Source organism: Acomys minous, assembly GCF_964271855.1.
Source record: "Acomys minous genome assembly, chromosome: 18".
Taxonomy (NCBI): domain Eukaryota; kingdom Metazoa; phylum Chordata; class Mammalia; order Rodentia; family Muridae; genus Acomys; species Acomys minous.
Window position 1 is genome coordinate 30,557,945 of NC_140501.1, and position 15,989 is coordinate 30,573,933.

The window sequence follows — 15,989 nt, forward strand, 5'->3', positions numbered from 1 at the left end:
GGGCTATACTATTTGAATGACTCTTATACAAACTGACCTTAGCTCCTTTAGCGAATGCCCCAATGTTCTTCCCCAAGATAGAAGGCTACAGAAATCAAGACAGGGAAAATCGGATTTTTTTTTTGTCTTTCACATTCCTTTAGAAAACTATTTGATTGAATGTTAATTAGTTGAATGTTAAATTTAATATTGATACCCTATGAACATATAGAGGGGTAATCCCCCTCAGGAACAGTCATAGGGGAGGGGAGTAAGGGGAAAATGGGAGGGAGGGAAGAACGGGAGGATACAAGGGAGGGGATAACCATTGAGATGTAACAAGAATAAATTAATAAAAAAATAAATAAAATTAAAAAAAAAAGAAAAGTATATGCCATAAAAAAAATATTTAAAATACTATTCGGAACCATAGTTCAAGAAGGAAGAAGCCTTGCCCCTAAGCTGAGGTGAGAGCACTTCCCAAACTTTCAGTTTTTTAAAAGATAGATATCTTGAAATTCATGATACAATTAAGATTAAATAGGTGCCATTTTATGTAAGAAACAAACCCAAAAGGAATGAACCATTTCGCTCACATCTGCCTTCTGTGTTGGTAAATCACAAGCCCTTTCTCGCTGCCTCTTCTGAACATGACATCGATGTCATCTTACAGTTTCAGACTCATGTCATATTTTTTATGTGGAAGAACTCACTGGCTGGGAGTAACTGTGATGGTTTGAATAAGAATGGCTAAAGACTTAAATGCTTGGTCATTAGGGAGTGGTCCTCTTTACCAGGACTGGGAGGTGGTGTGGCCTTGTTAGAGTAGGTGTGTCCCTGTTGGAGGAAATGTATCTCTGAGTGGTAGGCTTTTGGGTTTCAAATGCTCAAGACAAGACTGGTATCTCTCTCTCTCTCTCTCTCTCTCTCTCTCTCTCTCTCTCTCTCTCTCTCTCTCTCTTTTGGCTGATGGCCTACACATCATCAGAGATGAATTCTCCCGTAATAGACGGAAACAAATAACAGAGATCCTCAACTAGAAAATATGCAAAGAGTGAGAGATCCAGTAATATTCATCCCAAAATGGTTGTCTCAATCAACTTCCTAATTTCTAGGGAGGAGGTGGCTGAATGATTGTAAGAGCCAGAAGGGAGAGAGGACTCCAAGGAAATAAGCCCCCTGAACACATCGGGGCTGGTGCACATAGAAACTCACAGAGAATGTGGGAACGTGAACAGGGATAGCAAAGATCAGTACCAAACGTGGTCCTAGAGGTCCTAGATATAAAAGAAGTAGACATAAACCCATCCCTAAGTCAGAAGCTTCCTCCCACTGAGATAGTGACTTGTAAATGCAAATTTGTTTTCTGAAAAAAGAAATAAATTACTTTTAAGGGTAGCCCAGCAATTGATGGTAAATGGAACATGAACTCACATTTTGGAGTTTCTTTGTCGTTTAATATTGTGTTTAGGCTATTTTTTTTTAACACTACTGATGATTTGCATAAAATTATCACTTCCAGTTTTGTGGTTTTATGGGATCTTGTGGGTGTCCACTTACGTGTCTATACACCTATATGTATTTCTTGTGTTTTTTTCTTTGTGGTTTCATTCTGTTTGTTATGTGATATTTGGATTTCTTGTTCATTTGATTAATTAATTGATTGATTTCTCTTATTATATTTTATTTTACTTATTAGTCCATTGGGGTCTGTTTGCTTTCAAATGAGAGACAGAAAGGGCATCATGTAGGAATGGGAGTTGTGCAGAAGAGAACTGGGCATAATTGGGGGTGAGGGAACCATCATTTGAATGCACTTTATTTACAAACAGTGTTTTTAATTAAAAATAATTAGTAACATGCTTACAGACACCTGCTAGACAATAAAATGTGATTAAAAGTACAGTAAAGTCTATCTTCCACTTAAAAATAGAATTATCACTTGCCATATTTTCAAATGTTCAAAATCTTACCATGTAATCTTGATTACATTGACACAAAAGCTTCACCGAATCCACGCAGATGAGAGGAGAGAGTAAAAGAGATTCCAGATAAGAACATTGTTCAGATAATAGTCATATAACTACACAAATAACACTGAAAAGAACTAAAACTGCAATGATGTTCTTTTCGCATCACCAAGTCAGAGGAAATAATACACAAATTTATACACAATGAAGTGACAGGATTTTAACTTTTTCCTTAAAAAACAAAACAAAATAAAACAAAACAAAAAAACCAAAAAAACCTCTCCGTGCCTATTTTTTTTTTATTTCAATTTGTTTCATCCTTTAAGTAAAATTCAATATGAGAGTCATTTTATCTTGTGTTGCTACTACTTGCTCATTTCCCTTTATTTTATACGTATCAGTAATTTCCACAAAGAATTTTAAGGTTACAGAATAAAGCATAATAGGATTGATGAAATGACAACCAGATGAATGCACAGCGAGTGGATAGATAGTCAACACGTTGGTACACTGAGATGATACCTTGACAAGGATTTGGAAAAACCCAGCCAGTTGCACAGTACAATAGACAGTGCTTAGAGAGCAGAGTGGCAGGAGGTAGCTGGCAGTCCCAATTTGTATTCCAGCAGGCATTCTGGAGGCAGGGGTACAAAGAGATCTCAGCCAGAACGAGGACTGAAAGAGATTAGGATTTCCAACAAAATGTCCCATTATATATCATAGACATGATCTTAGGCAGACCAACAAGGGAAAGAATCTATACCTTGAGACTACTGCCGTTCCTCTCAATAGTGACACAGCCATGGTGTTCAGTGTTAACAATGCTGGGACTATGAACACTTCTGACTAACTGAGGCATTACTCACATGAATAGTGCAGGCATAGCATCAGGAGCCATTTGTAAATCTTTATCACATTTGTCAAACAGCCAACAAAGAAATACAAGCCAAAATTAAAACAAACAAACAAACAAACAAACAAGTAAACAAAAACCATGAACTGTATGCTGTGGAGATGTTTAGAAAATGATCAAAAGGGAAGAACAGTGGAGATGGCTGCATCTACTTGCCTTCTGTTTACCATGGACTCTTGGAGTTAATATTTAGAACGAAAGATTTCACTGTCTTTACTATACTTTCACTTTAAATATGCATATAATTCATACATATCTACATGTCCACCATCATTAAGTTAATAAAATTTACTGATTTCTGTAGCTTTGGGATGGATTTGTTTCTAGAATGACATCTGTAGTTAAATTTCTCAAGTTCAGTTGCTTGCCCAGAACTACTTGTTTATTTAATTTCAAATTTATACTCATACTGCTTTATACTTAGATTTCCATATGTTGTGCCATTCTGTTACTGAGCACAGTATGTTGAGTACAAGGTGTCATGTATTTATCACATTTCCATAATTTTCTCATACTTTATTAGACTGAATGCCTAAAGTTTGGGGCTTTTTGTATAATTAAAACTGAAATAATTTGATAAAATAAGAAACAAGATGTAAAACTCTTGAAAACGTGTTTACTTTTAACTTTAATAACAGCTAAGTATTTCAAAGGGGCAATGTTTGAGAAAGAACAAGAGAGTATAACTCAATAGAGCACGTTTAGGTAATAATTACTTCTAACAAAAGTTTGGAATCCAAAGAGCTCTACTGAAGTCTATTTTATAAAGGAACTATCAGACCACCTTCCCCTAACTCTTCCTCCTACTCCCACCACTATGCCCAGGTTCCAACTGAGACTCCTCATATCTTTCCAGATCCTCTGCTGGGTGGAGTCTCTCAGAAGACATCAATGTTGGTCTAATATCCATTTATAAGAAGAGAAACTTAAATCAATTCTACTGAATTCAGGGACAAGACGAGCTGTCCACTCTCTCTGTCTCTCTTCAGTTTAGCACTTGAAGTTCTAGCTAGAGCAATAAGACAACAAAAGGAAATCAAAGAGATACAAATTGAAAAAGGAGAAGTCAAATTATCACTATTTGTGAATTACATGGTAGTATACATAAATGAGCTCCAAAATCTACCAAGGAACTCCTGCAATACAATCAACTCAAAAAAAAAAAATCAGTAGCCCTCCTATATAAAAAAGACAAACAGACTGAGAAAGAAATTAGAGAAACTACACTCTTCATAATAGCCACAAATAATATAAAATACATTGGTATAACTCTATCCAAGAAAGTGAAAGACTTGTAGGGAAAACTTCAAGTCCCTTAAGAAAGAAATTGAAGAAGATATCAGAAGATGGAAAGATTTCCCAAGATCATGGATCAGTAGAATTAACATAAAACAAATGGCTATTTTACCAACAGCAATCTACAGATTTAATTCAATTCCCACCAAAACGCCAGCACTATTCTTTACAGACTTTGAAAGAACAGTTCTCAATTTCATATGGAAAAACAAAAGAAAACAAACAAATAAAAATACCTCTGAATAGCTAAGAAAATCCTGAACAATAGAAGATCTTCTGGAGGAATCTCCATATCTGTTCTTAAGCTGTACTATAGAGCAACAATAATAAAAACTAAATGATACTGGTATAGAAACAGACAGATAAACAATGGAATTGAATTGAAGATACAGCAACAAACACACACACCTATGGAAAGTTGATTTTCGACAAAGAAACCAAAATCATACAACAGAAAAAGATAGCATCTAGTCTAACTGGGTGACTGCAGGAAGAAAATGCAAATAGACCCTTATTTATCACCCTGTGCATAACTAAAGTCTCAGTGGATTAAAGACCTCAACATAAAACCTACACCAAATCTCTTAGAAGAAAAAGTGGGAGAAGAGCCTTGCACTCATTAGCACAGGAGATAATTTCCTGGACAGCTCAACCTCTAAGATTAATTAATTAAAAACAATTAAAAAATAAATGGGCCCTCATGAAACTGGAAGCTTCTGTAATCTGTCAACAGAACAAAGTGACAGCCTACAGACTGAATAAAGATTTTCACCAACCCTCCATCTGAGAAAGGGCTAATATCCAAAACACATAAAGAACTCAAGAAATTAAACACCACCAAACCAAATAATCTAATTTTAAAATGGGGTACAGAGCTAAACAGAGAATTTTCAACAGAGGAATAGTGAATGGACCTAGAAAAGATCATCCTGAGTGAGTTATCTCAGACCTAGAAAGAAAAACATGTGTGGAATATACTCATTTACAAGAGGATATTAGCCATATAATACAGGGCACCACCTTATAATACACAGATCCAAAGAAGCTAAACAACAAGGAGGACTTTAGGGAGGATGCTTAATTTTCATTCAAAATGGCAAATAGAAGAGACACCAGAAGCAACTGAAGAGAAGGAGCCTATCATAGAGGTCCACTAAAAGACTCCACCCATCATGGATTAAAGCCGGTTCAGAGACTGACAGTCAAACTTTGGGGTGGAGTGCAGGGAGTCTTATGGAAGAGTTGGGGGATAGAAGGACATGGAGGGAGTCAGGAGGTCCACAAAGAGACCAATGGATCCTACAAATCAGAATCCATCATAGGGGATGCACTGTAGGGACTGATGTAGCAACCAAAGGCCATACATGGTGAGAACCTACATCCCCTCCTTAGATGTAACTGATAGGCAGCACAGACTCCTTCTGGGTACCATAATATGGAGATTAGGGGCTACCTCTGACATGGGGTTTGGCAGCTATTTGTTGATCACTTCCCCCTGGTGGGTACAGCCTTGACAGACCACAGAGGAGGAAGATACAGGCAGTCTAGATAAGACTTGATAGGCTGAAGTCAGATGTTAAAGAGGAAGGCTTCCCCTTTCTGAGGACCAGGTGAAAGGTGAAAGATGAAAGGGGATGAGAGAGGGAGGATGTGACTGGTTGAAGACAAGGGAGGGAGCTAAAATCAGGACATTAAAATGAATAAGTTAAAATTACAAAATTACTTTAAATATGAATAAATTATCTTTTTTTTGTTGCACATCTAGTGTTTTGTTCATTATGTGCTAAAGCGGCTTCCTTTTACTGACTGTTCTACTGGTGTTTAGTATGCTTCTTTAAACATAATAGGCACCTCTTTCTTTTAGCCTTGAGTTCTGAGTGATAATCCTTGCTGGAAATGTGGACTGAGAAAACTGAAAGGTCACAGAAGAAGGTCTGCTACAGAGCTGGAGCAGAGACTGAGGCTTGGAGGAGGGGTGGGGTGGGTGAAGGCCTGCAGTCAGATTACCTCCTTGCCTAGCCTGAATGGCCTTCAGGTTCCCAGCAATAGTGGTGATTCTTAAACATAACTTGGTCCCCTTTAAAATATGTGTGTAACTTAAAAATTAGTCAATCAATACTACATTTAAATATAGGTAGTGTTATTGCATTGTTATTTTCATGTAAATCATAGGTCAAGATAGTCTATACACCCTGATTAATTGAAATTCTATCCATACACTATTTAAAACTTCTATGCCATAATACAAATTCAGTTATTAATGAAATAACTCACAGATTGGTTCAATATGCTACTTTTCAATTATATACATAAAGTTATCAATGTTTATTAAACATTTTCCTGCAATCATTAATCTAAACTGAAGAGAGCTGCAGTTATTTCAGCAAATGCTCACAATTGACCAAAGTAACTTAAAATTTGATACTTTCCTTTCAGAAATATTAGTTAATATTCTGCAAAGCTGAGCTACAAGTCAATGACTGAGCGTGTTCTACCTTCTATCTTTTCATTTCTACTTCAACTTTGTATACTCACAGAGCATGTTTGAACAGCCCCAATTCCAGATTATTCAATTTTCTGTAAAGCGTAATGTCTGACAACAATTTTGGACATATAAAATACACAAAAATGCTCACAATAATCATATCATACTCTCTGTTAAGTTTTATTTTTGCGAAATTCAGAGAAACATTTTTAAAAGAAATCTTTGAAACCGCCTAAATTTTGACTATGCCTAATAATTTTAAACATAGATGCATATAATGTGCTCCAGCTGAAGACTGTTAAATCTCCATAAAGATACATGGTAATGAGAAATTGGATTGAAGAATAATCTCTCTCTCTCTCCCTCCCTCTCTCTCTCTCCCTTTCTCCCCCCCCTTTCTTTTTATCATCCTCCCTCTCCCATCTCTCACTATTGAAAGACGAGGCCAGATGTTTTCTCCAACCATTCCTTATCTTATTTTTTCATCATACTGAATCCTGCACTCTGCACTCATTCTTTTGGCCAGGACATTTAAAAATAGATCTCTAGGGATATAATTGGCTCCAACAAATCAGAGATGGAATAAAGATGTTTGCTACTATGCAATGATTTATAATTGTGTGTTGGGGATTCCAACTCATGTATTTATGATGCTGCAACAAGCATTTTAACTGCTCAGGCATTTTATTAGCTCCTTGAATGATAATTTTATAGAATTTAAAATGATTTCTGAAAAGTAATTCATAAATCAACATCTGTTGAAATACACAATGAAAAACAAATATTGCATTGATACCTTCAAATTATGATACAGTAATAGGAAGGATTGAAAAGACATGTACTATTTTAATTATTATTATACATTATAATTGACTAGCATTTACCCAAATAAATTATTTTAGTAGTTATTATAATTGCTTAGGTTAATTATTATTTAGTGTCTCCTATGGAAGGGAAACAGTTTGTATTTATGCTTCATAGATTGTTCTATGATCTATGACTTAATAATTTAATGATATTGAGTATATTGTTACAATGGAAATGACTAATATCAAATAGGTTATCCTAGGAATTTTTCCAGATTTTCTGATAATGTTCTACCAAAAAAAGAAAAAAATATATGTTATTTATATATACATTTAATAATCACATATTATTTATGTATACATGACACATAACATATATTATTTACATATAACAGTATATGTATATATATATAAATATAAATAGTAAATACATATAAACATACTTTCATGTAATACTGGAGGGACTGAGAAATAGTTTTGTTAGTAGAGTCCTTACCTACCATGCATTAATCTTTGAACTTGTCTCTAAAACTATATAACCTGAGAAAATTATGCAGATTGAAATCTCAGCTATTGTGATACAAGAGGATAAGAAGTTCGAGGTCATCCTTGATAACATAGTAAAATGATCTAAAAAAAAAAAATACCTGCTGTCTAGACCCACCGGACAATCAACTGGGACCCTCGGGCCTCTAGGGAGAGAATGGGGGACAAGAGACACGAAGAACAGACAGCAAGTCAAGGAGTCTGATCAAGCTGACAAAATTTTATTTTCTCACAGGCAATTACCTACCATTGAAGCAAGAGGCTGAGTGGGGTGATCCGGGTGGGCGGTTTTCGCAAGATATCAGGAAGTCAGGAAGTTTGGCAGGGCGAGGGCTGTTGTGGTTCTGGGGGTGGGTGGAATTGTTAGGCATCTGGAACCACAAGGTGTTATCTATAGACTTTGATTTGCTCATCCTCTGAAGGCCTCTGTAATTCTGGGAATACAGAAAACAGCTGGAGAGTACCTTCAGGGAGGGGAAGAGGTTACAAGGCAGCCTTCTGGAATGTACCCTGAGGCAAGGAGGGAAAGAGGTCACAGGGCAGCCTGCCCCAGGTCCACTGAATGTATTATGCCAAGGGCCAAGATGCTTGCTGGCTATGGTCTTGGCTCCCCACATTACTGCTTTGAAAAGAAACACAAATATGGATATTTTATTGTTCAGCAGGAATCCTTGCTCACCACTAGACAACCTGGGGAATCTCATCTGCCCTCCTTCCTCTAACATTGCCTTCTGAACAAAGGCTCCAAGTACTCAGTTCTGCATTCTTGGCAGCTGTTGTGAACTCCTCCCCCAATGCTGCCAGCCACCCAAATCCCCACCTAAGCACTCAGCTCTTGACTTTACTTGGGCACAAACCAACCATATGCCTGACACATTTTGCCTACAGAATATGAAATTTTCCCTCCCTAGCCAAAGCACATGCCTTCCTCATTGCTCTTCTTTGCAACTGATGGCAGTGACTAACAAACCAGCATTTACCAGCTTTTAATCTGGTCTAATCTGGCCTTTACCTGCATCAATAAGAGAGAGGTGGGAGGGTACTATTTATTACATAGAAATATCTGATCCATATTCATATTACAAAAATAAAGTATTAGGATACTAAATAGAAGTGAATATTGAGAAAGATGAATCTTTTTTGTCTCGAGAAATATATTTTCATAAGATACCTCAACAAGTAGTCTTGAAACATTTGATATATTTCTCAAATTATCATACTGGTAATCAGTTATAGAATTATTTAATTTATCACTGTTCATCCCAGTTTAATTATGTACCTTTGTCTATCATTTAAAATGTGTATCATAAATAGTTGTATATTAATCATTAAAGCTTAAATAAATATAAATGACTCCAAAATTAGAAAATAAATATAACTCAGTAAAATTTTCTATGAGTACAAATTAAGAACAAATATTGATAAAGATATATGAATTGCTATTTGTATAGTTTAGTCAGTATACGTGGGTTTTCAAATTGGCCCAAACAGTATTGAATCAGTGTGTATAATTCTCAAAATGTGAAAATAAATCTACCACATGCTTGAGTTATATAGTTCCTTGGTATATACCTAAAAGACACAATATCATATTTCCCAGAAAATTTGCCCAGCTTTGTTCATTGTAGTCCTATTGACAAAAGCTAGGAAATGGATACAACCATATGTCCTTAAACTGATGAATTGTTAATGAAAATGTGGTTCATATATAGAATGGAATATTATTCAGCTGTATATAAAAACGAAACCATAAACATTGAGGCAAAATGAGAAAACTAAGAAAGATATTATTCAGTGATGTAACTCAGGTCCAGAAAGACAGATGTCACATGTTCTCTCATCGGTGGCTCCCAACTCCAAACTATCAAATGAGGAACTTGCCAGAGAGGTGGCTGGTTGGCAAATCAACATAGGTATAGGAGTATAAAGTGATTTGCTTCAGGAAAAGGGAAAAGAGGATGTTGTAATAAGAAAGTGGGAAGGAGAGAAATAGAGAACAAGAAGACAGGAGGACAAAGAACAGTAAGTTGATCTATAAAATCCTAAGGAATTATACTGTTAGTTATTTACCTAGAAGGATTTATGATACACATATAAGATTGTATATTAAAAGACATATGCTATTTAAGGGAAAATTTTCCATCTGGGCTGACAATGTTCTCTCTTGGACCCAAACATTATCTTACTAAAACACAACACCAGGTATAAGAAGCCCTCTTTTGTTCAAGACATTCCCCAAATAGTACAGACTGTTGCTATTGCTGAACATGACATGCAGGTTAGACACAGCGTGCAGAAGTCTCTGCCTGAAACTGACCTGAATACCTCTTCCCTGAGTACTTCAGCTCATGGTACTAGAATACCCATGCAGGCTTCCAAAGAAAGGAACACCCAACTTTCTCACCTACCTGTGGTGCTGACAATTCACAACAATGACCAGCACCGCATGATAACCATAAGGGTCCAGTAAAAGAATTCATTTTTTGGAGGTAAACAAGATTGTTAGACTCAATCCATAGCAAGGAAATCATGCCTGGCACAAGGAAATCTCTCTAACTTTTGATATGTTTCTATCTATATTTTTAGAATAATTAATGAAAATATCTCTCTATATTACTACATTTTAGAACATACGAAGCTAATACATGTAGTTTCTGTATTATCTATATCATGTTCAAATTTCTTTTGTTCTAAGTGATAAAAGTATAAAGAGATTTTCATTAATAAATTGAATTTAGTATTACAAATAATTTCACCATGCTTAAACATTATGTCCTTATTGACGGTAAATGATGTATAATGTAATCAACATATTAATTTTCAGACAAAATATTTTGACAACTCACTGACATATATACAAACATAGTTTGGCATAAAGTTATGCATCTGATGTCTAACACTGACAATAAAATTAAATAAGCACAAATAATAATTTTATTGTATTTTAAAGCCATTTATATTTATTAACAATCTGTTTACCCCTTATACCCAGGTTACTGTTTTTACTGGGTGAATATAATTACTTATAAATAAGTAAGTTTCTTTTACTGCTTATAAGTATCCAACTATTAGATTTATTACTTTAAATGTAGTCTTACTTTTTGATGAGAACTTCTTCAATCACGCTATATCTATTTGAGGCAAAACTGACAAATTTCACGACTCATGTATTAGGATACCTTGGCCCTTGTCTCCAACACACTATGGCTCTTCTCTCATTGAAATATTTCTACAATCCTCTAAAACAGTGGAGGCAGTGAAGTGTTTCACATTATATATGAGTATTTATGGCATTTATTCTTTCTAATTTATTTGTAATATTTCATTTGTTTTTAAATTTTTCATATGAAGTCTTAAGGCAAATTAATACGTTGTCATATCAATTGCTTTGTAATGTATTAAGGAGATAGAACTTATAAATATAGAGCTGCTTCTATCATTTGTTTATTAACATAAGGCATACACATTACACTGATGTATGCAATTGTTTAGATATTAATCATTGGGAACATTATCAGACTTTAAAACATCCATCATGGATCTATTTTTTTCTAGTCTTCAAATTGGTCACTTTCCTCACACATTTCATAGTTTTCTTTTTCCTTTACATGGTTTCTAGCCATTATTTAAAAGGTTTTTCTTTCAACTAGAAGTGAGAATACTGAAATTGTGAAAAGTATACATTTATCTTGTCAAGTTCTATATAACACAATACAAGTGACAAGTATTATTGCCCAGGAATATGGCAATGACCGAATATAACTGACCAATTTAAAACTTTCTAACACGTTAGAATTTCTGCAGTAAGGTTAGGATTGATGTGCAAATGTTGAAGTGTATAAGCTGATAAAAGCACTGAGTGCTATACGTCATTTACTAAATCACAAGTACATATAAAATGTAAATTTATATTGTACACTTATTTATTCCAAAAAGAAACACATTTACCCTTCATCTTAATATTTCATACAAGCTTATGAAAATTCTTTTTTATTTAATTACTTTAAAATTTAAAAATAGGTTCTTGAAAAGTTCATGTCAAAAATGACTTAGAAACAATCTATCATTCAGTAGAAAGCGTTCTTTTCAAATGCTCTAAATAAAATACAGTCTCTTAAATTCTTTAAGTCCAACACAGGAAAATACCTCCTCTATTCAAGCATTTAACTCTTTTCTTTTTCACACACAAGTATGAGAACCCTGCAGTACAGGAGCACTTCACATTACAATTTTCAAGAAGATAATAAATGAGTGTGCCTTTTAGTGCTTAAATATACTAATTAATATAAACTTTTACTTATCTCTTAAATATTATGAAGAAAACATGAATCTTGCTTTGACTGTTATTGAATAAATATAAAATACATACAATTGTAAATATAAAAACACATGTGTACATGCAAATAAAAGCAATTAAGAAAAATGAAACTATAATTTTTAAATTATGCCAATTCTGAAAACAAAAACTAAGAAAAATAAGATTGCATAGAGAATTTTAACTAATATTATTAACTTGTTAAGAGATAGTGCTGGAAGCCTACCTAGAATATGAGTTAAGAGAGCTTTTGAGAATATATTCTAATCTAATATTAGAGCCATGTGAGAGTGACAATACTTGTATAAAACTACACTGGTATGTAATAACATGATTAATGTAGTATTGATTTGTGATTTCATTTTATGTAGCTGTATATTTGTCTAAAGTATTTGATTTTAAAGAGAGGAAAACAGTATGGTGATGAGTGCAGCATTATTTTCTAGAACAGTGTTTCTCAACCTTCCTTCTATCCTGTAATACAGTTCTTCATGTTGTTGTGATCACCAACCACAAATGCATTTTGTTGTAATTTCATGATGGTAATTTTGCTGCTGCTGTGAATTATAAATTGAATATTTCTGGAGATAAAATATTTCAAGGGGGTTGTGACATGCAGCTTGAGAAACACTTGTCTCAGACAAAGCTGATATACTGATGATGGACAAGAGTAGTGTGAATCCAAACATAGTGAATGAGCTAAGGGTAAATATGCTAATGGCATGTACGTAATTGATAATACTCCCAGTTTTGCTTAAATATATGAAGACAATGACAATAAGCAGGACTAAATGTAAAGTGCTGTGGAATAAATAAAGAAGAGTCCACTACTTTCCTTTAAAAACAGGCAGCAAGTACCACATAGATATTTGGGCCTCATTTTTTTTTGCCTTATTATTGAATATAATTGAAACAACTATGTTTCCTTTTGTCACCTGTCAAGCATCACTTGATAAGTCATGAGCAAGTCATTGTATCTAGGGAATACACTGCTGAAAAATATTCAACAAATCATACTTCCTAAAATTGTGAAATAAAACTTCATATGGCATCTTTTAAATAAAGTGCACTCATGAAAAATTTAGCAATGATAATGTGTTTCAGAATATATATAAACCCAAATAAATTAAGAATTAAATATATAATCCATGTAACTGCTTTCACCTTTGTTGCATCAGGCAAATGCACTACAGCCTTGGTCTGAACATGCACGGTTTGCCCTGTATATGTAGTCCTTATAGACAACACCAGGAAAAGAAACCTAAAAAAAACTCTGATAAGAATATATTTTTCATGTTATGGGTTTCAGTGTTTTTACTTCACACATAAACTAGTCTGCCCTAACAGACACAATCTTAGTATATCCTTGGATTTTACTGAGTGGAAATGTTTGATTGCATGTATTTCTGACTTACAGTTCATTAAAAAAAAAAAAAACACACTCAATGACTTTAATATGGGATTTAGAAAGAATTTCCAATAATTTCTGAAAAAACAATTACTCTTTCACTATATTATGATAGATATTTATATGAAACACAATTATCAGTATTAATGTTTACCAAATCAAAAAGAGGTCAAACTAGGAAAACCTTAAAACATGCTTCCTGACTGTGCTGTTTAGTTTTCTGTTAACCTGACACAAGCTGCAGTCATTTGAGAGGGTGGAATCTCAATTGGAAATTTTCCTGCATAAGACCTGTCTGAACATAAAAATACAGAACATTTCCTAAGTGATTGATGTTTGAGGGGCCAGTCAGTTTTGATACTATCACTCCTGGAAAGGTGGTCCTGAGTTTTATAAGAAATCAGTCTAAGAATTCCATGAGCAACAATCCAATAGGTAGCATTCCCTCATGGCCTATGCTTTAGCTTTTGAACCTAAGTTTACAAAAATTGTGAATTCCTCTTTTGACTTTATTCAATAGCCTATGATTCAGGATAGGTAAGCAAATAATTCTTCTCTCCAAAAGTTGCCATTGGTCAAACTGTTTTATCACAGCAATAGTAAACCTAACTAACAGAAAGTGGTACCAGGAGTGAGGTATTGTGATAGACTTGTCAATGTTTTTTTTTTTTTTTTTTTTTTAAGATTGTAAAAGGGTTTCAGAATTCTGGCTTAGAAAATCTATTGAATGTTGAAAGATATATGGGGTTTTTTTTTTCAGAGTTTTAGAGATAATGCTGTAAATCATGCAGATGGCAGAAGACTGGTTAGTGCAGTTCTGATGGAAGCTTAACAACTTTATCAGGCTATTTGATATTTGAATGAATACTTTTTGGTTCTGGTCACCTGGGGCTGAAAAATCAACCATGAGTAACAAGAGACCAGCACCACTGAAAACCTTTGATTTGCTAGGACAGCTGAAGATGGTTGGCTGGAGCTGTGAAATCACTACTTATTAGGAAGGAAATACCATCAAATGAGATAAAACCTTCTGAGATGTGTTTCTTAAGTGTTAATATACAGAAGCTGTGTTGCCCAAGTGGCCTAGATTGTACCTCATGTTAGCAGCTGATGTTGATAATTTTTACTACATAATTTATTTACATTACATCTCAATTTTAATCCCTTCACTCTTCCTGTTCTTTCTCTCCCTTGCTCCTTTCCTCTTCTGCCCAATTCCCCTCCCCTAGAACTCTGACCTGTGGGGAGTCTTCTCCCACCTTCTAACTACAGCATATCATGTCTCATCTGGATAGCCTACAATCCTTCCTCTGTGTTCCCACAGGACATCTCAGCCAAGGGGCAGTGATCAAATCACAAGCACCAGTGTTCATGTCAGAGGCAGCCCCCAGCTCTTCCCTCCACTTCTTCATGTGGAGCATGGGCTATCCATTGGTTATGTCTGAACAGAGGGTCTAGGCACTCTGCTCGCAATGTCCTTGTTTGTGCATTAGTTTGTGCAGGCCCCCATGGGTCCAGATCTCCCAGTCTTGGTAGTCTCCATATGGATCTTCTAGACCCACTGCCATGTTTCCCTCACACACTCCACACCCCCTGTCCTTCCATCCCCCATCTTTTCCAAACAACTCCGGCTCTTAACCAAAGAGCTGGGCCTTTATCTTGGTAATTTTAAAATGTCTTTCACAATGGTCGATTCTTGGCACCAAGAGAGGCCATTGGTGATTGTATAGGCTCAGTAAGACTTGAGGTCCTAGTATTGCAGAGTTCATGCAGAGAATTTAAGACTTGCCATATACTAAGCAAGTTCACAGACTTTACAGAGCCACATGATAAAATTCTAGGTCTTTGAAAAGAATATGCTGTAATTTAATTGTTTCTCTTACTCATAACATAAAAATTCTTCAAAACCTGGAGAAATGTAGTTACCAGTACTAATACTCATTATTTTTTATGCTATGCATAGATAAAGATCACTATTATCTGCCTTTCAGCTCTTTGGATATTAACAGTTTGTAACTACCTGTTTTGTCCAGTATTTCATCCATATTGGTTCATATTTTTATATTTTGGTAGTATTACACATGTGTACAATATACTTAGAACATTTCCTCCTCCCATGATGTTCTCTGTGACTTTATGCCTCCTTTTTATTATAACCCAGAGTTCAATTAGTGATTCCTGCTTGTACATAAGTGAAGGGTCATCCCTGGATCATGGGCAATCTTCCATTGGTGATACAACTGAAGAATAGCAACACTCTCTTTCTTCATC